Here is a 26,774-nt window from a genome sequence, read left to right on the forward strand (position 1 = left end):
AGTAGAACTGCCCCACAGGGTTTCCAAGGAGCAGCTGGTAGATTGCAACTGCTGACCTTTTGGTAAGCAGCCAAACACTTAACTACTGTACCACCAGGGCTCTACTAGGGCTCCTCAGGAGATGCAAATCAAAACCACAATGAGTTATCACCTCACCTCCATTAGAATGGCAGTGATCACAGAAACAGAAATCAGAAAATGGTGGTGAGGTTGTGGAGAAACTGGAACCCTAATCCATGCAGCGGATTTGCAAAATGGTGCAGTCCCTTTGGAAAACAGTTTGGTGGTGCCTCAAAAAGTTGAACACAGAATTACCATATAACTCAGCAATCCCATTCCTAGGTATATCCCCAGAAGAAGTAAAGGAAGGAATGCAAAACAGAAACCAGTACACCAATGTTCATTACAGCACTTTTTGCAATAGCTGAAACATGGAAACCCCTGAAATATCCATCAACAGTAGAATGGGTGGGCAAAATGTGGTGTATATATTCTGTAGCCGTAAACAGAAATGAAGTTGTGATGCATGCCACAACATGAATGAACCTTGAAAACATTATGCTAATTGAAATAAGTCAGTCTCAAAAGGACAAATATTGCATCATCTCACTTATATGAAATAAGCAAATTTATAGAAACCAAAGATTATTAATAGTTAGCAGAGGCATGTGTGGGGGAGAAAGGGGAGGTTTTCTTTGGGGGAGGCTTTGAATCTATGTTAATGGTGGTACGATGTTTTGGATTAGGATAGAGGTAATGGTGGCACAACCTGAGACATACAATCAGTGTCATTGAATTGTCAATGAAGAAGTTGTTGTGTTGCCTGATGACTTGGTGTGTATGTTTTCACCATAAAAAAAAGGGGGAGGGAGGGAATTGATTGGCCTCATACTGGGATGTCTGGGTGCACTGTCACCTTCAGGAATGGGTACACACAGGGGCTCAAAAGGTGTTCTCTGGTCTCTCTCTCAAGTGCCCCAACAGGGATCACTTGTCTTCCCTTGGCTTAACTGTTTCCTGCCCAGAGGAGGGGATACTCTCATTGGCCAGCTCAAGTCATGTGGCTACCCTGGGCAGGGCTTTCTTTGATGGATACCCCGACCCTGGGAGAATGGTAGTTCTAAATAAGAACAGAGGGATTCTCTACTTCAGATCAACTGACAGCAGTCCACGCAGGGAGCTATTGATAGAGCCAGGAGTAATGATAACGGCAGCAGTAGTTGTAACATTTATTGAGTGCTTGCTGTATTCTGGCCATTGTTCTAAGTGTTTTGTACGTAGTTCATACATATATGTTTAATACAACAATCTTATGGGGTAAATGCTACTTTCATCCCTATTTTATATAGGAGGAAATTTCACAGAGAGGTGTAGTCACTTGCCCAAGGTCACAGAGCCAATTTGCACCAGGACTCCGGGCTCCCACGTCCATGGCCCCACTCAGAAGTTGTGCTGGTCTGCTGTGGAGCACATCCTAGCCCACCATACTCCGTGCAGGAAACCCAGGCCTCCTGCTGCAGCCTAAGTCTGGGCAGCAGAACACCAGGCCATAGTGAGGGCAGAGCCCAAGGAACAGGAACAGGAACAGGAAGAGGAAGGGTGAGTTGGGAGTAGTGGTTCTCATCCTGGCCGCACATTAGAATCCCTCCTGAGCTTTACAAAGTCCTGATGCCCAGGCCACGACCCAGACCAGTTAAAGAAGAACCTCTGGCGTGGGCCCAGGCCTCAGTATCTTTTAAAGCTCCCCAGGTAAATTCAACACCCAGCCAAGGTGAGGGGCTACTAGTTTAGAGGCCTGTGACTTACTAGAAGGAGCTGTGGGTTAATATTGGCCTGGGTTTGAGCTGTGTGGCTTTGTACCAGTTGCTTAACTTCTCTGAGCCTCAATTTCCCCATCTGTGGAAAGGTATAGTAAGTTCCCTTACCTTACAAAGGAGTTGAGAGGGCCCAATAAGGCGATGTCTGTAAGGCCCTGATTGCAGAGCTGGCACACAGCCTGACAATGAAAGAGGAGGTGAAGCCAACTAGGCCCTGACCACAGGCTCAGGTCTGAGCAGGGCTACCATGGAGGCAGAGCGGCCATCACTGGAATGGACTCTCTGGCTCCTTGGAGTCCTGCAGTAGCCCTGGTGGTGCAGTGGATATAGGGCTCTTCTGTTAACCCAAAGGTCAGCAGTTCCAACTCACCAGCTACTCCATGGAAGAAATACCTGCCAGTCTGCTTCCATAAAGATTTCAGCCTTGGAAACCCTATGGGGGTAGTTCTATGCTCTCCTGTAGGGTCAGTATGAGTCAGAATTAGCTCGACGGCAATGGGTTTGGTTTGGGGAGTCCTGTAAGGGCAAGGCTGCCTGGTGCCCCATCCCAGCCCCTTCTGACTTGAACTTTTTTCAAGGGACTTGACATTTCTGAAGGGGGCTCCTGATGGGCAGGCGATTGGGGAAGGGGTAAGTGGCCCTGTGACTGCAGGAGCACAATGACACACTCACCAAAAAAGGTGGCGAGAAACCCAATCACTGGGGGAGGACACCAGCCAGGCTTAAGGCGAATAGGAGTTATTTGGGAATAATACAAAGATTTAACAAGGACTTTTTTTTTCCCCTCAGTACTCGGTATATGCTAAGCTCTTTACATTATTTCATTTCATTTCTTGCAACAGTCCTGTGGTGGGCACCATCAGTCTCCTTTAGAAGGTGAAGAAATGGAGGTGGTGCAGCTAGTAACTGGCAGCATTAGGTTTTGAACCCAGTCAGTCTAACTCCAGACTCCTGGTGGGCAGTAGTTAAAGCGCTCAGCTGCTAACCAAAAGGTCTTCTGTTGGCACCCACCACCCACTCAACACTACAGGGGAGAAAGATGTGGCAGGATGTGGCAGTCAGCTTCCCTAAAGCTTTTCAGCATTGGGAACCCTACGAAGCACTTCTACTCTGTCCTACAGGGTCTCTCTGAGGCAGAATCGATGCACCTCAGTGGGTTTGGTTTCTTTTCAGTTTGACTCCAGATTAGTCTCTTACTCCTGAGGTCACAGAAGGTCAAAGCTGCAAGGACCTGTGGAAATCCAGTCCTGTGCTTCCTAAAGCTGTCTGACTCTACAAATCACCTAAGGCCCAGTCCCCAGGTCAGGCACAAAATTAGAATCTCCCAGGAAAAGAGACTTCTGAATATATGTGGTTAAAAGAGGTCCTGTTTTAGAAACATGGATCTGCTCCCAGAGCTACAGGGTGACTGGCCTAAAGTCACAGAGCTAATCCCTCCAATCTCTTAACACCCTCTGATCTAGAAGCCAGGCCCCAAGAGAAAGATGAGACAGTGCCTGCCCAGCCCTGGAGGGTGGTAGCAACAGGGAGGGAGATGTGTCTTTCTTCATCTTTGGAATGACTTTGTGAATACATATTGTGTGGATTTGATTAACATTGCCAATTTCCCCCCACAACAGAATTATACTAATAATTTATGAATATACTTTTCCCCAGTAAGTGTACTCAATTTAGGTTTTATTATTTTACTTATTTTTTCTACTTAATGTTTTTTTTTTTAGTTTGATAGGTGTTTAAGTTTGTTTCAAAATTTATTAGATCACCGTCGTTGCTATGTTTGAGCCCATTGTTGCAGCCACTGTGTCAATCCATCACATTGAGGGTCTTCATCTTTTTCTCTGCCCTCTACTTTACCAAGCATGATGTCCTTCTCCAGGGACCGGTCCCTCCTGATAACATGTCCAAAATAAGTGAGACAAAGTCTTGCCATCCTTGCTTCTAATGAGCATTCTGGCTGTACTTCATCCAAGACAGATTTGTCCTTCTTCTGGCAGTCCATGGTGTATTCAATATTCTTCGCCAACGCCATAGTTCAGAGGTGTCAGTTCTGCTTCAGTCTCCTTCAGTCATTGTTCAGCTTTCGCAGGCATGTGAGGTGATTGAAACACCATGGCCTGAGCCAGGTGCATCTTCGTCCTCAAAGGAAGATTTCTGCTCTTTACACTTTAAAGAAGCCTTTTGCCTCAGATTTGCCCAGTGTAAGATGTCATTTGATTTCTTGACTACTGCTTCCATTGGCATTGATTGTGGATCAAGTAAAATGAAATCCTTGACAACTTCATCCTTTTCTCCGTGTATTATGATGTTGCTTATCAGTCCAGTTGTGAGGATTTTTTTCCCTGTGTTGAGATGTAATCCTTACTGAAGGCTGTAGTCTTTGATCTTCATCAGTAAGTGCTTCAAGTCTTCTCTGTTTTCGGCAAGCAAGGTTGTGTCATCTGGGTCATGCAGGTTGTTAAGGAGACTTCCTCCAATCCTGATGCCACATTCTTCTCCACATAGACCAGCTTCTCTGATTAATTGCTCAGAATACAGATTGAATATATGTAGCGAAAAGACACAGCTCTGCTGCATACCTTTCCCGATTTTAAACCATGCAGTGTCCCCTTTTATTGTTTGAAAGACTGCCTCTTGGTCTATGCACAGGTTCCACATGAGACCAATTAAGTGTTCTAGAATTTCCCTTCTTCACGATGTTATCCATAACTTGTTATAACTCACACAGTAGAATGCCTTTGCATTCCCAATTTATTTTACCAAATAAGACAAATTAATGTTTATTGTTACAGTAATCAGTACAATTGCGAGGTCTGTTTTTGAGGAAGAAAAAATAGCTCTTTTTTGAGTTTCTGCCCTGATTGTTTCTGTTTATTCACCATAAGCTTTGTTCTCCTGCCTCAGTGGCAGAGGAAGGAAGAAACTCCAAGTTCTCAAATGGAGGCTCTCAAGGTACAACCTGTTGCCGTCAAGTTGATTTTAACTCGTAGTAACCCTATAGGACAGATTAGAGCTTCCCCATCGGGTTTCCAAGGCTGTAATCTTCACAGAAGCAGACTGTCACATCTTCCTCCCATGGAGCAACTGACGGGCTTGAATCATTGACCTTCGGTTAACAGCCAAAATGTCAACCACGTTAACCTCTGCATCACCAGGGCTCCTTGTTCTCAAGGTGGAGGGATGGAATTGGTGCCCGCTCATGTAAAAACCGCTGTTCATTTCAGACTCATATCTTTTTGCTGTGCCCCCTACTGGTCCTCCAGTGGCTGTGACCATATAACTCTAGGGTCACTCCCCTTGTGATGAGACAAAAAGGGTCAGCGAGAGGCTGGGCACAGACTTTTCCCCTTTTCTGGCCCACCAAAAAGAGCCCTGTAACTGCTGCTCCAATTTCTCCACCACTCCTCCTCCCTTCCTAAAGAAGACTGAGTCTCCCCTGCAGGAGAAGTGGCTGTGCTGAGCTGGGTGTGGAAGAGGAGAGTTTCCTTGCTGTGAGATAGAGACTGAAATGAGTGGCCCAGAGCAGCCTCAGGGTGAGAGGGAGAGGGACAGGAGAGGATACGGAATTTTAATTAGTTTGCCTGTGGACTGTGTATAAGAACTCTTTAAAGTCCTTTGAGTGACAGGAGTAAAGAATGAAATTCTTTTTTAATTACTCTAGCTTATTGATCTGCACTTCCTGAATCAGATACTATTCTTAGACTGAATCACACGGGACTGAGCTTTCTTAGGGTTACACTCTTGTTAATGTAGACTTGGGCATGTGGCTCTCAAGCATCTGACACCCTGCCGTCTTGGTTCCCTGACATTCTTGCCACCCAACACCATGGTCACACCCTGCACACTGTCATCACCTGAAACTGCTCCACCTGAGATGACAATTCAGGCATCCCACTCTCTGATGACAGTCTCTGCCCTCTGGGCCTTACTCACTTGCCTCCACCACACTTCTCCTTTGACCCCATTGGGACTTCCAGCTCATCGGTCCCAATACTTCTAGTCAAACATCTTTCCCCCTTTCTTTAGACAGGAGAACCCACATTTGTTGATGTACCACCTGGATCTAGCCATTCCTGAAACTATTCCCTGGGGTTATCTGATACATGACTCACTTTCTGAGATATGCCAGTCTGCATTGGCTTCTGTTGTTTGAAACTGATGTGACTCATACAGTGTCCCTCTGCAGCACTAGACAAGGTTTTCCTAAATATGGTTGTTCAACAGTCCTGTGGAAGGGTTTTTTTTCCCCTAAAATCTTTATGTGAAATATAACCCATACAGAACAAAATGTGTACAACTTAATGCATTATTATAAAGCAATCACTCCTGTAATCCTATCTAGGCCAAGAAAGAGAACACTGTCAGGCTCCAAAAGCCCCCAACGAGCTCCTCTGCTGGCACAAGCCCCCACCTCCCTTTAAAGGGAACCACCACCTTGACCTTTATTGTAGTCACTTCCTTGCTTTTCTAGATAATTTCAACCTAAATATGCTTCCCTGAACACTATGGTTTAATTTTTCCTGTTATGCAGATGTAGGAGCCCCGTTGGCATAGTGGTTAAGTGCTACGGCAGCTAACCAAGAGGTGGGCAGTTTGAATCCGCCAGGCGCTCCTTGGAAACTCTATGGGGCAGTTCAACTCTGTCCCCTGGGATCACTAGGAGTCAGAATCAACTCAACGGCAGTGGGTCTGGTTTTTGGTTTGATGGTGCAGTGGTTAAGCACTCGGCTGCTAACCAAGAAGTCGGAGGCTTGAAGCCACCAGCTGCTCCATGGGAGAAAGATGTGGCAGTCTGCTTCCATCAAGATTACAGCCTAGAAAACCCTGTGGGGCTGCTCTACTTTGTCCTATAGAGTCGCCATGAATTGGAATTGAGTTGAAGGCAATGGGGTTTTTATGGAGATTTATGAATTGGAACTATTTATTAATCTTATTGTTGTTGTTAGTTGCCATTGAGTAGGCTCCATCCCTTGGGGACCTTCTGTGTAACAGAAAGCAGCATGGCCCGGCCCTGCCCATCTTCATGGTTGTTGGTATGTTGGATAATGGATGTTTGCAGCTGGTCTCATTGTCAGTTGTTCAATATCAGCAAACATTACAAAAGCACCTGAATGGCACAAAGTCTTGAAGCTTTTACTCTGTCTTTGTCTTTAAGGTCCAGGTTACTTTAAGGAGTGAGCTGTCCACTAGTCGTATTCTGGTGACTTCCAACCTGAAGGACTTGTCTCCCAGCACTGTGTCGGACAATGTCCTGTTGTTGTTCATAAACTTCTCAGTGGCTGATTTTCAGACTTAGATCACCAGGCCTTTCTTCCCGGTCTGTCTTAGTCTGGAGGCTCCACTGAAACCCGTCCACCATGGGTGACCCTGCTGGTATTTGAAGTACAGGTGCCATAGGTTCCAGCACATCAGAGACATGCAAGTCACCACACTATGACAAAGTAACAGACGGGTGGCCATTAATCTCAACGATGCTAAATTTGTCAACATTTTGATTCACGGTTGGTGATTTAGTGTCATGAAAAGAAATCTTTCTCTACCCTGAGGATTTCATCCTACATTTTTTCTTTCACCCCGCCCCTGGATGGCACAGACTGTTACCTGCTGACCTACTAACTGAAAGGTTACAGAGTGTAGTCCACCCAGAGGTGCCTCAAATAAAGACCTGTCGATTTGCTGCCGAAAACTCAGCCATTGAAAGCCCCGTGGAGCACAGTTCTACTCTGACACACCTGAGTTACCTTGAGTCAGAATCCATTGAACAGCAACTGGTACTGAAACCTTTTTCTTACAGCTCTGGCTCTCTGTTCTTTGTTATAATAGGTCTTTCTGAATATATGTTTGTATTTCCTGAACGTTGGTTACGTTTATGTGTTCAAACCATCTGGAATTTAGTTTTTATATGGTCACGGTAAGACGTAGGAGCCCTGTTGTGCTGAGTTAAGAGCCTGGCTGCTATCCAAAAGGTCAGCAGTTCTAATCCACCTGCAGTTCCTTGGAAAGGCTTTGTGTGGGCAGTTCTACTCTGTCCTGTAGGGTCACTGTGGGTCAGAATCTAGTGGAAGGCAATGGATTTGGTTTTTTGGTTTTTTTGGTAAGAGGTTGGGGGTTCTCACTGAATTGAATTGTTATACATTAAATATATGTTGGGACCTGTTGTGTACTTTATTCTGTCTCACTGACTTCTTCATCATTTTCTTGAACATTGGTGGACAGATGTGGCAGGAGTCACATTTCTGGATAGACCCGCCCCTCCCCGTGTCATTGGCCAGACTTGAAGGACAGGTGGCCCAGATTAAGGCAGGCTCCTAGCAAGGCACTCTGAGTGCAAAGATGGGATTGTTGCTTTTCTCCCTAACAGCCTTCCAGCCACTCACAGTTCCCCCCTCTGCTGCAGACCAGCAGGACTAATCCCATTATACCCTTTAATATGTTTATTCCGTTCCCACAAGAGTTCCTGGACTCTGATCGCATCTCCCACTCCTCCTCAGAACTCAGCCTCCTAGAGCTCCACCAGTCTGCCTAGAACTCAGGGATGGGGGAAAAAACCTAGTTGCTATTGAGTAGATTCCAACTCACGGCAACCCAGTGTGTGTCAGAGTAGACCTGCGCTCCGTAGGGTTTTCAGTGGCTGATTATTTGGAAACAGATCACGAGGCCTTTCTTCTGAGGTGCCTCTAGGTGAACAGCCTTTCAGTTCTCAGATGAGCCCATTAACCACTGCAGCACCCAAGGACCCGGGCATGGGAGGGGCCCCAGAATTTGCTGTCTTTGAACATTTCCTTCGCCTTCTAGCTCTTCTGGAAGCCTGGCTCTCCCCGAGGACACTGCTTCCTCTCCCACTACTGCAAGTGGTGGCTGTTTTCTCCCCCTCGCTCTCCTGCCACTGGCCGGGAAGGGGGGTCAGTGACCTCCTTACTCCTCATTATCTCTTCCAGAATATCATCTTTCCTCTTCCCCCGAAACCCCCATCTTTGAGTTTCCTGCTATTTGACAATAGCATTGTGGCAGACATTTAAGGACCTCAGGCCCCTGAGTGGTGCAAATTGTTTGCACTCATCTACTAACCTAAAGGTTGGTGGTTTGAACCCATCCAGTGGCACTGTGGAAGAAAGGCCTGGTTCTCTGCTGCTGTAAAGGTTACAGCCAAGAAAACCCTATGGAGCAACTCTATTCTTTAACATGTGGCATCGCCAGGAGTTGAAATCAGCTTGACAGCAACGACTTTAGTTTTCAGTTGGGCCACTCCTCATTCCTTGAGGATTATAGCACCTGACTCACCACCATTTTCACTAGCACCACTCTTGCCATAATTGTCGACGCTGTCAGTGTCACATAGATGATTCTTTCCACGCCCTGGACCCTCAGTCCCCTGACCACTCTCCTCCAGTGATCCTGCACTTCATCTTACATCAGGTATGACTTCACGGTCAGATATGACCTCATGGTCAGGTATGACCTCATGTCAGGTGTGACTTCATGGTCAGGTATGATCTCAGGGTCAGGTATGACCTCGTGGTCATTTTCATGCAGTAGAAGTCATCTTCATGTGGTAGGTCAACTGGAGGTGGATGACCTAAGATAGTTGGCCAGTTGGTACTGGCCATCAGTTGGGCCTGGCTGTCTATGTGCTCTCCTGTGCTCAAGGATGTAGGCCAGGGTGTTTGAGGGCAGCAAGAGAAAGAGTGGAAGCCTCAGACCTCTGGTGACTTGGTCTCAGAACTCCCACAAAGCCACTTCTGCCCCAGTCTATTGGTCACAGCATGCCACATTACAACTCAGATTTAAGGAGTTGAGAAATAAACTCCACCTCTTGATGTGAGGAACAGTAGTCACACTGCAAAGGAGTGTGCATTCAGGGATGGGAAGAATATGTGGGTTTTTTTTTTTTTGCAATCTACTGCAGTGTGCTAGCTTCTAGGAATTCATATGATTGAGTGGCTAAAACTTGGACTCAAGAATGGCCTACATGCTGTGGAAAACAGTTTGGTGGTTCCTGCAATAGATAAACACAGAATTACCATTAAAAAAAAAATTTTATTTTTTTCAGCAATTCCACTACTACGTGTATACCCAGAGAATTGAAGCAGGGAGTCAAACAGATACTTATACACCAAAGTCCACTGCAGCATTACTCCTAACAGCCAAGCGTCCATCACCAGGTGAATGGATAAACAAAATGCAGTACATAGATACAATAGAGTGTGATTCAGCCGTAAAAATGAAGTTCTGATCCATGCTGCTATATGGATGAACGTTGAAAACATTACACTGAGTGACAAAAGTCAGTCACAAAAAAACAAATATTGTATAATCCGATTTGTATAAAATATCTAGAACGGGCAAATGCATAGAGACAAAATTGGTTAGTGGTTACGAGCAGCTGGGGGAGGGGAAATGGGGACCTACTGCTTAAGGGAAACTGAGTTTTTGTTTGAGGTGATGAAAAGCTTTTGGAGATAGTGGTGAGGGTTGCAGTCACATTGTGACTGCAATTAATGTCACTGAAGCGTACACTTGAAATGGTTAAAATGACACTTTTTTGTTGTATATATTTTACTACAGTAAAAAAGAAGAAATAAATAGATTCCGCCTCTTGATGGGAAGAGCAGTAAAGTTACATGGCAAAGCGGTGCACACACAGGGATGGGAAGAATTTCTAGGTTAGTTTTTTTTTTTTTTTTTCTCAATCTACTGCAGTATGTTAGCCTGTGATGCTGGTAGAGGGGTTAGCAATTTGCCTGGTTGATTCACTAAAACTTGGACTCAGCAATAACCTAGAGTCAGGGAGGCTGAGATGCTGGAACTCCCTGAAATAACATAGAAGAAGGGGTCCAAACATTAAGGAAGGTAGAAACTTTGACGTGAATATATTAAGTGTGATCCGGACATCCACTCCACATTATACCCCCTGAGAAGTCCCTGAAGGCACAGCCAACCTTAGTGAGGGGAGAACCAGTGTCCTTGAGAAGCTCTGTCCTGACTGTTTCCATTGGCCTAGGGTCAAAGTGGGAGAGCCACCAGTGAGATGGGCACTATACATTCTGGAAATGCTAGAATCCTGGAGTCGTTGGGTGCCATCAAGTTGAGTCCTACTCCTCGTGACCCCATGTGACAGAGTGGAACTGCCCCATAGTGTTTTTTCGGCTGTGATCTTCACAGAAGCAGATCACCAAGTCTTCCTCCCACGGAGCGGCTGGGTGGGTTCCAAACGCCAACTTTCCGTTAACAGCTGAGCTCTTAACCATGGTGCCATCAGGGCTCCTTGGAATCCTGGAGTGGCAGAGGCCAAGTGTCAGCATTCACCCCCACAGACATAATGGGCGTTGGGGAATGGTAATCAGAAAAAGCCTACGAAATATTTTAACCTGCAGGGATTTTGATGGTGGCTGATGAATGATTAGAACCCTGGAGGCAAAGTGGTTAAGAGGTACGGATGCTAACCAAAAGGTCAGCAGTTCAAATCCACTAGGTGTTCCTTGGAAACCCTATGTGACAGCTCTACTCTGTCCTATAGGGTCGCTATGAGTTCAGATTGACTCAACAGCAACAGGGTTTTTTTTTTTTTTTTTTTAATAATGCACCATGGTGATCCTAGAAATAAAATAGATGGACAACCTACTAAAATATTCCTTGATTGTATGAGACTACTACTGTAAAAACTCACAAAAAGTTTTACTCACAAAAAGAAACACTCTCTGATGTTTACGGGGCGGGAGGTGTGGGATGGAAAAACTCGACAATAGATAAGTGGCAACTTTGGTGAAAAGTAAGGCAGTACACAATACTGGGGAAGCCACCACAACCTATACAAGGCAAGGTCATGGTAGCTCCATAGACACATCCAAACTCCCTGAGGGACCAAATTGCTGGGCTGAGGGCTGTGGGGACCATGGTCTCAGGGAACATCTAACTCAACTGGCATAACATAGCTTATAAAGAAAATGCTCTATATTCTACTTCGGTGAATAGCGTCTGGAGCCTTAAAAGCTTGTGAACGGCCATCTAGGATATGCCACTCTTTTCAGCCCTTCAGGAGCAAGGATGAATGAAGAAAACTAAAGACACAAGGGAAAGATTAGTACAAAGGACTAAAGGACCACATCTACCACGGCCTCCACCAGACTGAGTTCAGCACAACTAGATAGTGTCCGGCTACCACCACTGACTGCTCTGACAGGGATCACAATAGAGGGCCCTGGACAGAGCTGCAGAAAAATGTAAAACAAAATTATAACTCAAAAGAAGGACCAGACTTGCTGGCCTTATACAGAGGCTGGAGAAACCCTGAGAGCATGGCCCCTGGACACCCTTTCAGCTCAGAAAACAGGTCACTCCTGGGGTTCATCCTTCAGCCAAAGATTGAACAGGCCCACGGAACGAAACAAGACTAAAGGGGTGCACCAGCCCTGGAGCAAGGACTGGAAGGCAGGAAGGAACAGGAAAGCTGGTAATAGGGAACCCAGGGTGTACTGCCTCTTTGATGAGAAACTAGTTTGTTCTATAAACCTTCATCTAAAATTCAATTTTTAAGAAAAGGAAAAAAATAAACTAAATAAAATATGACTTGGTCTGTAGAACAGAAAAGCTTCAGGTCTGGTAGCCAGACCCCCAAGGTAGTTGCCACAAAAGCTGTTGCAGCCTCTCACCCAGTTTCTGGGCCTAAGTTCATTCGTAGACCCAGAGTCCCTTTGATTGAATCAAGACCAGGTTTCCCTTGAGGCGGGACCTTGCAAAATTGCATAAACATGTCCTGTTAACTGTCTGCCGAGCTTTCCTTAGAGGATCCTGCAGCCATTTATTAGGGTAAGGGAAAGGGACATTCTCAGGCTCTTCGGAGATTACTAGATACTAGATTTTAACTGTCATTCATTCATTTACGATTGTGGAAAATAAATGGTAACAAACCGTCTTCCATTTCAACAATCTTCACAGGTACAATCGAGTGACATTAAATATGTTCACCATGTTGGTCAACCATCATCATTCCCACGTATTTCCATCACCCTGAACAGAAGAAGCTCAATGTCCCCTAAGTGTTGTGTCTTCCTTTCCCCCTCCCTCCATCCTGTCCCTGGTAATCACTAGTAAATTTTGATCTCTATACATTTGCCTATTCCAGATATTTCCTATAAGTGGGATAATACAGTGTTTGTCCTTTTGTGAATGACTTATCCCACTCAGCAAAATCTTTTCAAGGTTCATGCATGTGGTGGTGAGTATCAACTTCCTTTCTCTTTATGGCGGAGTACTATTCCACTGTATGTGTGTACCGCATTTTGTTCATCCACTCATCTGTTGGTGGACATTTCCACTATTTCCACATTTTGGCTATTGTGACTACGGCTGCAATGAACACGGTTTTACAAACATCTGCTTTCATTCTGCTATTAATTCTTTGGGGGATATGCCCACGAGTGGGATTGCTGGATCACATGTGTAAAAATGGCGCGGTGGTGGGGACGTGTGACCTCCTCTATATTCACAGGAGGGAGTAGAATTATTATCGGTACCAACAGCTCAGGGCTGATTCCTATGAGGTGAAGGCCAGACACTCCCTCCTTCCAAACTTTTCACACTTCTGACACCAACCTTCCCTCCCACGGCTCTCTCTACTTCTGTGCTGGGTTCAATAACTCCTTGCAATGGCCGCTCAGAACTCACAAACTGTACTTACAGTTAAGTGGATTATTAGGGAAGTAAGAGGTTACAGTCCTGGTTCAGGAACACTCAGGATACAGTTCTTTGATCAGCACGGCCTCTTTCCAGCTGTGCCACAGACGGGCTTCTCTCTGGCCTTCAGCCCCTACATCTTAGTCCTCTTGGGCTGACTCAGCCTTTGCCCTTCTCAGGCAAGTGTTACAAAGCTCTTTTAGCTCTGCCAATAAGTGCCTGGAGGCACCTTGGAAGAAAGGCCTGGCAATCTACTTCCGAAGGTCACAATATTCGACAACCCTATGGGGTACAGTTCTATTCTGACACACAGGGTTTCCATGAGATGGAATTCACTTGATGGTAATTTCTTTTGGCATGTGAATTATGTCAACATATTGTGAGCACAGACATTGTACTGAAGATCACTAGAAGGGAAGGTCAACAAAGAGCAACAATGAACCCAAGAGAGACTGGGAGCAAAGGAATGCTGATGTCAATTGCACCGAATTACTCCTTCCTAGAACAGTGATGTTGGAGCCTTGGTGGTGCAGTTGTTAAGAGCTCTGTTGCTAACCAAAAGGTCAGCAGTTCAAATCAACCAAGTGCTCCCTAGAAATCCTCTGGGGCAGTTCTACCCTGTCCTATACGTTCGCTATGAGTCGGAATTCACTAGACCTCAACATTTTGTTTTGTTTTGTTTTGTATTATGACGGTGAAAATCCACACTGCAGTGGCTCTTACAGTGATCTGAAGTCATGGATATATAGTGATATTTTCCAGAGAGTAGAAAAATGAATAAGGAATTGAGGGATCTGATTTTTTTCTCTGCCATCTGCACAAGAAACATTTGTCCTATTGCGAAGAGGTGCTGTGAAGAAGTATTCTTCATTCGGAGTGACTCCCACAGAAGGTCACGTGAACACTGGAAATAAGCAAAGTAGTGTCCGAGGCTTAACACCCCTGGTGGCAATTGTAGTTTCCATTGACCAGAAAGAGCGGCGAATGAGGATGCTCACCTGGAAAGATCAAGGCTCTTAGTTTGGAAAGGGAAGCTAGAATATTTGTGTGTGTGTGTAGAGTTACAAATGTTAAATCAATCCCTAGGTTTATTAATATACAGTCAAACCTTAAAAAACCTCATGTGTTTCTGAAGACAGAGTACTGAAACAGTTCCCATCCCACGTACACACACCATACAGCATGCGTTCTCTCCAAGTGTAGTTTTCCATTTTCAGGTAGATTATTCCCTTGGTATTGATTATTCTCAGTATCAACCATATAGAATACAGTAGGTCCAATAACGATAGTCCCAATCTAAGGAGCATCAAGATACAAAAGTGCATTGTTAAGGTCAATGCAAACATAATGCTTCTCATAGATGTGTCTGTGGTGTGGTGTAGACCTAGGTAAATGGGTGATCTATACCACCACATGGTCTTGATCTTAGCTTTCTGGGTATTCCAGGCTCCAGTTGTATTTTTCTGAGATACAAAGCAGCCTCCAACCGTAAATACTCAACACTGCTTGCTGTAGACCTGATGTATACTAGTAATTTACTTACCTTGTTTCATTTAACCTTTAAAACACTCCTACGGAGGAAGTAAAACCACAACAGAACTATAATTAGAAAACTATACATCAATAGGTAGAATATTTTCCTTAAGATTGCTCAGCAAGTAAGTAGCTGAATAAGAATTCCAGATTTGACTTGACTCCAAAACTCAGAACTCAACCTTTTAACCCGTGTTTCCCTCTTCCTAAACGGTGTTTGCTTCTTAGAGTACAGTGTCCCCAGAAAGACATGCCAGGATCTCTGACCTGTTCATGTATTTAAAGCCTCTGTAAAAGCTGTGAAAAGAGTGAAAGAACATTTCTCTTTTGGGGACCCATGCTGCATTTCTTAAAAGGGTTTTATTTCTCAGCTAGTAACATGGAGCCAAAAAACAACTTCACAAGTCTCTGAGCTTTTTAGCCTTCATCGCCTTCAATCCACCTTCTCTGACTCTGCCCCCTTCTATGTCTTCTCCAGCACTGTTCAACAAGCATATCCTTCACTCAGGCCTCAGCTTTCCAAGCTCACTCCTAGTGTCCCTCACTCCTCAGTTCCACTGGGCCCTAAACCTCTCCATCACCTCCTGCCCACATGTATGTGTCTCATGCCCTGGGTTCTTCTTCATCTCTCTCTCCTCATTCTCACCCTAACTCCCTTTCTTGCCATTTCAGAGGAGCCCGTGACCATCCAGGCTGAGTTCTATCTGAGCCCCAATCAGCTGAGTTTATGCTTGACTTTGATGGTGAGGAGATTTTCCATGCGACTGTGGAAAAGAAGGAGACAGGCTGGTGGCTTAAAGAATTTGAACATTTTGCCAGCTTTGAGGCTCAGAGTGCATTGGGTCAATATAGCTGTGGACAAAGCCAACCTGTATGTCGTGATGAAATGGTCCAACCACACACCGAGCATCAATGGTACCTCTCTCTACTGCTTTCCTAGGCATGGGATCTATAGCTTTAAAATAAATGCTTCAGCTCTTTATGTCATTATTGTGACTGAATTTCCCCGTGGAGTTACAAGGGGCCACGTGGGGTCGCCATGAGTTGGAATTGACTAGATGGCAACTAACAACAACAAAAAACTTGTTATAAGCCAGCCCAGCATTACGCGCCCAATGAGTTTGTCTCCTCCTTTATGTATGCATGTCTTGTCTCTGTCATGCACAGCCACTCACAAAAGTCACAACCCTGAATCCATGGCTTGTGAAAGGAGCCAGAAGTAGGTCCTTGGATATCTTACACCTCAATTTTGGTTCAAGTTCCAGGCTGACAGAGTCAGAGATTGGTATCTGTGACCATGGCATAGAGTCCTCAGGACACAACTTCAACTGCTCTTTTAATGTCCTTTGGACCACATTTCAGGGAGGGAGAGGAAGGGACAAGTCTCAGCATGCAAGTCTAATTTCTGTCATGTGCCAACTCCCCCAGAATCTCCAGAAGGGACACCGATTTTGAACAGCCCTGCAGAATTTCTACAGCCCAACATCCTCATCTGTTTTGTTGACAAATTCTCCCCACCAATGCTCAAAGTCACAAGGCTTAAAAATGGAAAACCTGTTATCACAGGAGTTTCAGAGACAGTCTTCCTGCCCAGGGAAGACCACTTTTTCTCCAAGTTCTACTATCTCTCCTTCCTATCCTCAAAAGAGGACTTCTGTGACTGCCAAGTGGATCACTGGGGACTCGACAAGGTGCTCCTCAAGCACTGGAGTATGAACCATCCTTCAATCTCCTTTGTTTCATGGTTTCCTCAGATGATGCATGTATCTGGTCCCTTGGGACCCAGAGTGCCATAACTGCTTTGTACCATTTGGTAAAATCCATATACCTTGTCTTCTGCCATTAATCAGCTTCCTCACTACTCTGCAATTCCTTGAGTAATTTATTTTATATTCCTCTTCTTTAATGTATTAATAACTGTTGTCTTGACTAAGTAACTTACATTTGCTACTAAGTGCTTTCCCTACCATCATTCATTACCCTGTGTTCTGTTTTATTTTTTTCCAAGAGTTTGAAATGCCAAATTCCTCCCAGAGACAACAGAGAACCTGTTTCCTAAAGCAGGCTGTCAGTTTGGCAGCATTTCCAGAGCTGGCTCCATTGGCGTTAGCAGAGATTCATTTCATGCAGTAGAAATCTCATGGAGTCCAATGCCTGTTTCAGCTTCTGCAGTCTGACAAGTGGTGTTAGATGCTCTAAAAGAAGGTAGCACGTGGCCTGTTCATTCATGCTCACCTGGAGAGTATGGTACAGCAGTTTATATCAGAGGAGTTACGTTTACTAGTGGTCTGATGATCTCAAGAGACTTTTCCAAAGTAAAAAACTTAAGGGAAGAGAGGAAGGAATCTGACGAAGGGAGCTCAAAAGAGTCATTTTAAACTCTTTAGTAACTCTGTGTGTCCTACTACAGGTTATGGACTTTCTTAGAGAAGACCAATGAAGAAATTTCTGCTTTTTTTTTTTTCTGATTTGAACTTTTATTATTATTATTTTTAACATTTATTGTGCTTTAAGTGAAAGTTCACAAATCAAGTCAGTCTCTCACACAAAAACTTATATACACCTTGCTACATACTTCCAATTGCTCTCCACCTAATGAGACAGCCCACTCTCTCCCTCCACTCTCTCTTTTACTGTCCATTTTGCCAGCTTCTAATACCCTCCACCCTCTCTTCTCCCCTCCAGGCAGGAGATGTCAACAAAGTCTTAAGTGTCCACCTTGTCCAAGAAGCTCACTCCTAACCAGCGTCCCTCTCCAACCCATTGTCCAGTCCAATCCCTGTCTGAATAGTTGGCTTCAGGAATGGTTCCTGTTATGGGCCAACAGAAGGTCTGGGGGCATGACCACTGGGGTCCTTCTAGTCTCAGTCAGACCGTTAAGTCTGGTCTTTTTACAAGAATTTGGGGTCTGCATCCCACTGCTCTCCTGCTCCCTCAGAGGTCCTCTGTTGTGTTCCCTGTCAGGACAGTCATCGGTTGTAGCCGGACACCATCTAGTTCTTCTGGTCTCAGGCTGATGTAGTCACTGGTTTATGTGGCCCTTCCTATCTCTTGAGCTCATAATTACCTTGTTTCCTAGGTGTTCTTCATTCTCCTTCAGTCCAAGTGGGTTGAGACCAATTGATCCATCTTAGGTGGCCGCTTGCTAGTATTTCAGACCCCAGACAACACTCTCCAAAGTGGGATGCAGAGTGTTTTCTTAATACATTTCGTTATGCCAATTGACTTAGATGTCCCCTGAAACCATGGTCCCGAAGCCCCTGCCCCTGCTACGCTGGCCTTCAAAGCTTTCAGTTTGTTCAGGAATCTTCTTTGCTTTTGGCTTCGTCCAGTTGTGCTGACCTTGCCTGTATTGTGTGTTGTCTTGCCCGTCACCTAAAGTAGTTCTTATCTACTGTCTAATTAGGGGATACCCCTCTCCCACCTTCCCTCCCTCCCCACTGTCGTAACCATCAAAGAATATTTTCTTCTCTGTTTAAAAGATTTCTCGAGTTCTCATAATAGTTGTCTTATACAATATTTGTCCTTTTGCAACTGACTAATTTCACTCACCATAATGCCTTTCAAGTTCCTCCATGTTATGAAATGTTTCGTAGATACCTCACTGTTCTTTACAGATGCGTAGTATTCCATTGTGTGAATGTACCATAATTTATTTATCCATTCATCTGTTGATGAGCACCTTGGTTGCTTCCATCTTTTTGCTATTGCAAACAGTGCTGCAATAAATATGGGTGTGTATATATCTGTTTCTATAAAGGGTCTTATTTCTCTAGGATATATTTCAAGGAGTGGGATTGCTAGATCATATGGTAGTTCTATTTCTAGCTTTTTAAGGAAGTGCCAAGTCAATTTCCAAAGTGGTTGTAACATTTTACATTCCCACCAGCAGTGTATAAGTGTTCCACTCTCTCCATAATCTCTCCAAAATTTCTTATTTTGTGTTTTTTTTATTAACGCCAGCCTTGTTGGAGTGACATGGAATCTCATAGTAGTTTTGATTTGCGTCTCTCTAATGGCTAATGATCGTGAGCATTTCCTCATGTATCTGTTAGCTACATGAATGTCTTCTTTAGTCAAGTGTCTATTCATATCTTTTGCCCATTTTTTAATTGGGTTATTTGTGTTTTTGCAGTTGAGTTTTTGCAATATCATGTAGATTTCAGAGATCTGGCGCTGATCGGAAATATCATAGCTAAAAACATTTTCCCCAGTCTGTAGGTAATCTTTTTACTCTTTTGGTGACGTCCTTGGATGAGCATAGGTGTTTGATTTTTAGGAGCTCCCAGTTGTCTAGTTTTCTTCTGCATTGTTAGTAATGTTTTGTGTACAGTTTTTGCCATGTAGTAGGGCTCCTAACGTTGTCCCTATTTTTTCCTCCATGATCTTTATTGTTTTAGATTTTATGTTTAGGTCTTTGATCCATTTTGAGCTTCTTCTTGTGCATGGAGTGAGGTATGGGTCTTGTTTCATTTTTTTGCAGATGTCTACCCAGTTATGTCAGCACCGTTTGTTAAAAAGACTGTCTTTTCCCCATTTAACAGTTTTGGGGCCTTTGTCAAATATCAACCGCTCATATGTGGATGGATTTATGTCTGGATTCTTGATTCTGTTCCATTGGTCTATGTATCTGTTGTTGTACCAGTACCAGGCTGTTTTGACTACTGTGGCGGTATAATAGGTTTTAAAATCAGGTAGAGTAAGGCCTTCCACTTTGTTCTTCTTTTTCAGTAATGCTATATTTATCCGGGGCCTCTCTCCCTTCCATTTGAAGTTGGTAATTTGTTTCTCCATCTCATAAAAAAATGTCATTGGAAATTGGATCGGAATTGCATTAAATCTGTAGATCACTTTTTGTAGAATGGACCTTTTTACAATGTTAAGTCTTCCTGTCCATGAGCAAGGTATGCTTTTCCACTTACGTAGGTCTCTTTTGGTTTCTTGCAGAAGCATTTTGTAGTTTTCTTTGTATAAGTCTTTTACAGCTCTGGTAAGATTTATTCCTAATATTTTATCTTCTTCCGGACTACTGTAAATGGTATTGATTTGGTGATTTCCTCTTAGATGTTCTTTTTGTTGCTGTAGAGGAATCCAACTGATTTTTGCATGTTTCTCTTGTGTTCGGATACTCTGCTGAAGTCTTCTATTAGTTTCAGTAGTTTTCTGGAGGATTCCTTAGGGTTTGCTGTGTATAAGATCATGCCATCTGCACATAGAGATACTTTGACTTCTTCTTTGCCGATCTGGATGCCCTTTATTTCTTTATCTAGCCTAATTGCTCTGTCTAGGACCTCCAGCACAATGTTGAATAAGAGTGGTGATAACGGGCATCCTTGTCTGGTTCCCTATCTCAAGGTGAATGCTTTCAGGCTCTCTCCATTTAGGATGATGTTGGCTATGGGCTTTGTATAAATGCCCTTTATTATGCTGAGGAATTTTCCTTTTATCCCTATTTTGCTGAGCGTTTTTATCATGAATGGGTGTTGAACTTTCTCAAATGCTTTTTCTGTATCAATTGATAAAATCATGTGATTCTTGTCTTTTGTTTCATTTATATGAGGGATTACTTTAATTGTTTTTCTAATGTTGAACCATCCCTGCATACCTGGTATGAATTCCACTTGGTCATGGTGAATTATTTTTCTGACATGTTGTTGAATTCCATTGGCTAGAATTTTGAGGATTTTTACATCTGTGTTCATGAGGGATATAGGTCTGTTTTTTTCTTTTTTTGTGGTGTCTTTACTATCAGGGATATGGTAGCTTCATAGAATGAGCTTGGGAGTATTCCAACCTTTTCTATGCACTGAAATACCTTGAGTAGTAGTGATGTTAACTCCTCTCTGAGAGTTTGGTGGAACTCGGCAGTGAAGCCGTCTGGGCCAGGGCTTTTTTTTGTTGGGAGTTTTTTGATTACCTTTTCAATCTCTTCTTTTGTTATGGGTCTATTTAGTTGTCGTACCTCTGTTTGTGTTAGTTTAGGTAGGTAGTGTGTTTCTAGGAATTCATCCATTTCTTCTAGGTTTTCAAATTTGTTACAGTACAATTTTTCACAGTAATCTGCTATGATTCTTTTAATTTCAGTTGGGTCTGTTGTAATATCGCCCAACTCATTTCTTATTTGGGTAATTTGTTTCCTCTCCAGTTTTTCTTTTGTCTGTTTGGCCAATGGTTTATCAGTTTTGTTGATTGTTTTTAAAGAACCAGCTTTTGGTCTTGTTAATTCTTTCAGTTGTTTTTCTGCTATTTCATTTAGTTCTACTCTAATTTTTATTCTTTGTTTTCTTCTGGTGCCTGAGGGTTTCTTTTCTTCTTCTCTTTCTATTTTTTCAAGTTGTAGAGATAATTCTTTGGTTTTGGCCCTTTCTTCTTTTTCTATGTGTGCATTTATGGATATAAATTGGCCTCTGAGCACTGCTTTCACTGTGTCCCAAAGGTTCTGATAGGAAGTGTCTTCATTCTCATTGGATTCTCTGAATTTCTTTATTCCATCCTTAATGTCGTCTATAATCCAGTCTTTTTTGAGCAGGGTATTTATTGTTCAGTTTCCAAGTGTTTAATTTCTTTTCCCTGCTTTTTCTATTATTGATTTCCACTTTTATGGCCTTATGGTCAGAGAAGATGCTTTGCAATATTTCAATGTTTTGGATTCTGCTAAGGCTTGCTTTATGACCTAATATGTGGTCTATTCTAGAGAAAATTCCACAGTCACTAGAAAAGAAAGTATACTTGGTTGCTGTTGGATGGAGTGTTCTGTATATGTCTATGATGTCAGGTTGGTTGATCATGGCATTTAGATCTTCTGTGTGTTTCTTGAACTTCTTTCTGGATGTCCTGTCCTTCATCGAAAGTGGTGTGTTGACATCTCCTCCTATGAATGTGGAGCTGTCTATCTCAGTTTTCAATACTGAAACAGTTTGTTTTCTGTATCTTGCAGCCCTGTCATTGGGTGCATAAATATTTAATGTGGTTATACCTTCTCGGTATATTGTCCCTTTAATAATTATATAGTGCCCTTCCTTATCCTTTATGACGGATGTAACTTTGAAGTCTGTTTCGTCAGAAATTAATATTGCCACTCCCGCTCTTTTTTGATTGTTGTTTGCATGATATGTTTTTTTTTCCATCCTTCCAGTTCTAGTTTGTCTGTGTCTCTAAGTCTAAGGTGTGTCTCTTGGAGGCAGCATGTAGACGGATCTTGTTTTTTAATCCATTCTGCCACTCTTTGTCTCTTTACTGGTGCATTTAGTCCATTTACATTCAGGTTAATTATGGATAGGTATGAATTTAGTGCTATCACTTTGATGTCTTTTTGTGTGTGTTGTTGACTGTTTCTTCTTCCCACTTAATTTTATGTGCTGAGTAGATTAAGTTTATATATTGTCCTTTCCTCATATTTGTTTTTGTTGATTTTGTTTCTGCTCAGTCTCTATTTTTTCTCGTATTTGATTTTGATGTGTAGGATGGTTTGTCTCCTTTGTGGTTACCTTATTATTTACCCCTATTTTTCTAAATTTAAGCCTAACATTTATTTCTTCATATCGCCTTATCTTCCTCTCCATATGGAAGATCTATGACTGCATTTCTTAGTCCCTCTTCTTTGTTTTAGTGTTGTCTTCTTTTATGTAATAGCATCGCTGTTTCCCTGTTTTGAGGGTTTTTTTTTTTTTTTTTGGCTTGATTTATTTTTTTTATTTCCCTGTCTCGTTTAACTTTTGATTGCTCTGCCCAGTGTTCTAGTCTTGGGTTGATACCTGATACTACTGATTTTCTAAAAAAGAACTCCCTTTAGCATTTCTTGTAGTTTTGGTTTCATTTTTACAAATTCCCTAAACTTCTGTTTGTCTGGAAATGTCCTAATTTCACCTTCATATTTGAGAGACATATGATTCTTGGCTGGCCATTTTTTTCCTTCAATTTTTTATATCAGTCATCCCATTGCCTTCTTCCCTGCATGGTTTCTGCCAAATAGTCCGAGCTTATTCTTATTGGCTCTCCTTTGTAGGTGACTTTTTGTTTATCCTTAGCCCCTCTTAAAATTCTCTCTTCATCTTTGGTTTTGGCAAGCTTCGTTATAATATGTCTTGGTGAATTTCTTTTAACATCTACCTTATGTGGAATTCAATGAGCATCGTGGATAGATATCTTCTCATCTTTCACGATATCAGGGAAGTTTTCTGCCAACAAATCTTGAACAATTCTCTCTGTATTTCTGTTATCTTTTCTTGTTCTTTTACTCTAATCACTCGTAGGTTATTTCTCTTGATAGAGTCCCACGTGATTCTTAAGGTTTCTTTGGGTTTTTTTTTTTGTTTTAATTCTTTTATATGATTTTTCTTCAAATATATTAGTGCCAAGTGCTTTATCTTCAATTTCACCAATTCTGCCTTCCACTTGTTCAAATCTGCTTCTCTGACTTTCTATTGAGTTGTCTACTTCTGTAATTTGGTTGTTAATCTTCTGAATTTCTGATTGCTGTCTATGGATTTTTCCAGCTTATTAAATTTCTCATTACACTCCTGAATAATCTTTTTAATTTTTTCAATTGCTTTATCTCTGTGTTCCTTGGCTCATTCTGCTTATTGCCTCATTTCCCTCCTGATGTCTTGAAGGGTTCTATATATTAATCTTTTGTATTCTGCTTCTGGTTATTCCAGGAATTCACTTTCATCTTAAGATCCTGGGTTCTTTGTTCTTTGCACAAAGAACAAAGAGACGATCATGGTCTGTTTCTTTATGTGACTTCATGTTGAATGTTGTCTCTGAGCCATCTATAAGTTATTTTATTAGTTTATTTTATGTTTGTTTACTGTGTCGTAGCTTCTTGCTTTGTTTGTTTTCATATGCCTAAATGGGTTGCTTGAGTAGCTAGCTTGATTATTTTCACCTTTGGAGCTCTGACGTCCTGTCCCCAGATGGCTAGAGCTGTTATCATGTATATCAGTCTGGGAGACCATTCACTTTTCTTGTATAAGTTCAGCTCGGGTGTCCAGGTAGCTGCTTATCAAGTGTGTGGTTCAAGCTCTGTCCTACAGCCTTAGAAGGGCATAGGTGATTGGTGTAGCTACCGGTATCTGGTTGCAGCCAGGGGTCACACTCTGGACAAGGCAGAGAACTTTGAATCATCCCCCACATGTCTCTGAGGAAAGCGTGTCCCTGTTCCCTAAAGTATAGAGGTAGGTGAGCTCTGCAGATGGACCATGGGCACCCAATGTTTTTGGTTGTAAGGACTGGGAGGTACCAGTTATCCTTGTACCCCTCTCGTGGGTGGCCGAGTGACCTGAGTGGAGCTTTGGCCCCTGATGAGGGTAGGTGAGGGTGGTATTTAATAGGCAAAGCAACATCAAACAAAAAACACCCACCTCTCCACTGCACAACTAAAACAGTTGCAGTCTGCCAACAAGTGCCTATTCTTCTGAAATAGGCCCACACAGGTCCATGCAGAGGGGAAAGGTACTCAAAGTCCGCAGACCGTTTATGCCTAGAAAGGAGCCACTTCTGTCCTGAGCTCCCCTGGTTAGTGGAGGTGGCAAATTATCTTTTCCCCCAATTGCAAATGTATTCCTTCTCCAAGGCTGCGAAGATGACTCTAGGTGCTCAACAGGGCCTGTCTCAGGACCAGGGAATTCAGCCACTGAAGCCAGCTTGGGCGTGTGGGCACAGTAAAGTATACGCAAGTACTTAGCTTTTGCTGAGATGGCCGTTCTTCTCTGGTTCCGGAGATGTGAGTAGGCTCTGCGGCTGGCTGCTTCTCCCTGAGGAAACTGCAGCCTAACGCTAGTACCAGCCCACCACCACCGCTCTGGGAATGGTGCCTGAGGGCTCCCTGCGATTCAGGTCTGGTAACTGCTCTTCGCTTCTGAACAGCCTCTTCCTCCACCTGCCCCTCAGTTCATTTTCTAAGCTTGCCTTTGATGCTCAGGGCTCCTAGCTTGTCATAAACATACTCGTTTCACTTGTTTTTTTGGGTCTTTGTGGTAAAGAGGGCTCATTGGAAGTGTCTGTCTAGTCTGCCATTTTGCAAATTTTCTGCTTTAATAGCTTTACAATGTCAGCAGAACTCCAATCGTTCACCTCTGTGAAGACAGTCATTCTTCAGCACTTTCCAGCTCTAACATCCACCCCATGAGCAACGATGCCTTCCCCAATATCTCCATGCTCTAATATGTATTGCACTTATGTCTATTACCCCTTCCTGTATCTTTGTTCTTCCACTTCCCACCATCACTTTACCACTGTGCGATGCATCTGGAATAGACCCCATAGGATCCTTTCTCTGCCACGGAATCTTCTGAACCTTTCACAAGGTCACCTCTAGTATACTTACTGCTTGAGGTTTCTCCAAAATAATTTTTTTTTGAATATTATAAACTATTGGATAGCTCTTCAGTGGAGTTTTCAGTGTCTGATCCAGTTCTTCACAGAGGCTGGGAATATATGTTATTCCTCCATCCTGAAATGTCCGAATATTCAAAGTATATTTTAAGTTTTGGAATTAGTCATAAATATCCATTTTCATTAGGACTTGGTATAATTCTGAGTATCTATATAGGCAAACCAGTTGCTGTGGTCCCGTCTTCTGGAAAACCCTAGAGTGTGGTTTGTTTGTTGGGGAATCTCTCTTGAGCAATAAGTTCAGGATTGGTTTTTGGTTCTTGAGCCTCCAATTCAATGAGATATCTGGATCTTCAGTAGATTGAATCTCAGGCTCCATGTTTTGGCCTCCGATAATGGGTGAGACAGGTGATGAGGATAAGATAGAAGTCAGATGGGGAGAGAAATGAGAGAAGGATCCACGTATGTTCCAGGATTTATATATATCAACATCACTCATTTCAGACTTAAGAACTGGACGCTAAAATTGGAATTATCCATTTCATTAGACATAGTCTCTGATGCCTGTGTCATCACCAGCAGAATATCCCAGTTTATTTCTTGGAACCATCTTATATTTGAAGATGTTGCCTTGAGTGGAGAAACTGTGAAAAGAGGAGGCTATGGCATAAAAAAGAGAGGAAAGAATATTTGAGACACAGTGAGCTGTTGCTCATTTGAATATGAAACAATAGCTGAATACTGATGTCTAAAGTGTTTACTAGAACCTACCCCAAACCACAAAGGTGAATTATCCATGACAATGTGGTAGACTAACAAATAAGTGCTGCTGGAATGAGTTAGACTTAGACTTCAGCTTGGCTCCATCATTTACTTACTGGCTGTGTATTCACTGGTACTTTACTTACCACAACTTGGCCTCTGCTTCCTCTTATGAAAATACTGATGTTAATATTTACTACATTTAGCTATTGTGGGAATTAAAAAAAGAATATGCAAACAGAGCTGTCAGATACCATGCTTAACAGTAACGATGTTGCAAAAATTATTAATTTTGCTGTTCTTCAAAATTTCTGCAGCTTTGTGTTAAAATTAAAAAAGGAAGAAAAAGACAACCGTTGCCATCTAGTTGATTCTGACTTTCAGCCGCCCTGTAAAACAGAGCGAAGCAAAACAAAACAAGCACAACTTCAGAGGGCACGACCTTACCAGTAAATAGCAAGTTTCTGTACCTCTGGTTTAGAGATTCAGAGTAGAATCTTGAGAAAAATGGAGACACATCACGCACTGGTGTTTCATATGCGTAGCTACATTTTTTCTGATTGTAAAATAAATAGATGTACAATAGAGAATACACTAAAACTCAGACAAGTATGGAATAAAAAAAAGCAAAAACTAAATCAGATCCTCCAATGTGGG

General features: G+C 42.9%; 1 protein-coding gene and 1 pseudogene across 1 annotated transcript in view; one reads left to right on the top strand and one right to left on the bottom strand.

Moving 5' to 3' along the window:
- Positions 1 to 26,774, bottom strand: part of LOC126081686 (DLA class II histocompatibility antigen, DR-1 beta chain-like) — a 245,098-nt gene that overhangs the window by 189,009 nt on the left and 29,315 nt on the right. The window lies entirely within an intron of this gene.
- LOC126057242 (HLA class II histocompatibility antigen, DR alpha chain-like) lies at positions 15,626 to 17,197 on the top strand (annotated as a pseudogene).

This window comes from Elephas maximus, chromosome 1 (genome assembly GCF_024166365.1).
Source record: "Elephas maximus indicus isolate mEleMax1 chromosome 1, mEleMax1 primary haplotype, whole genome shotgun sequence".
Taxonomy (NCBI): Eukaryota; Metazoa; Chordata; class Mammalia; order Proboscidea; family Elephantidae; genus Elephas; species Elephas maximus.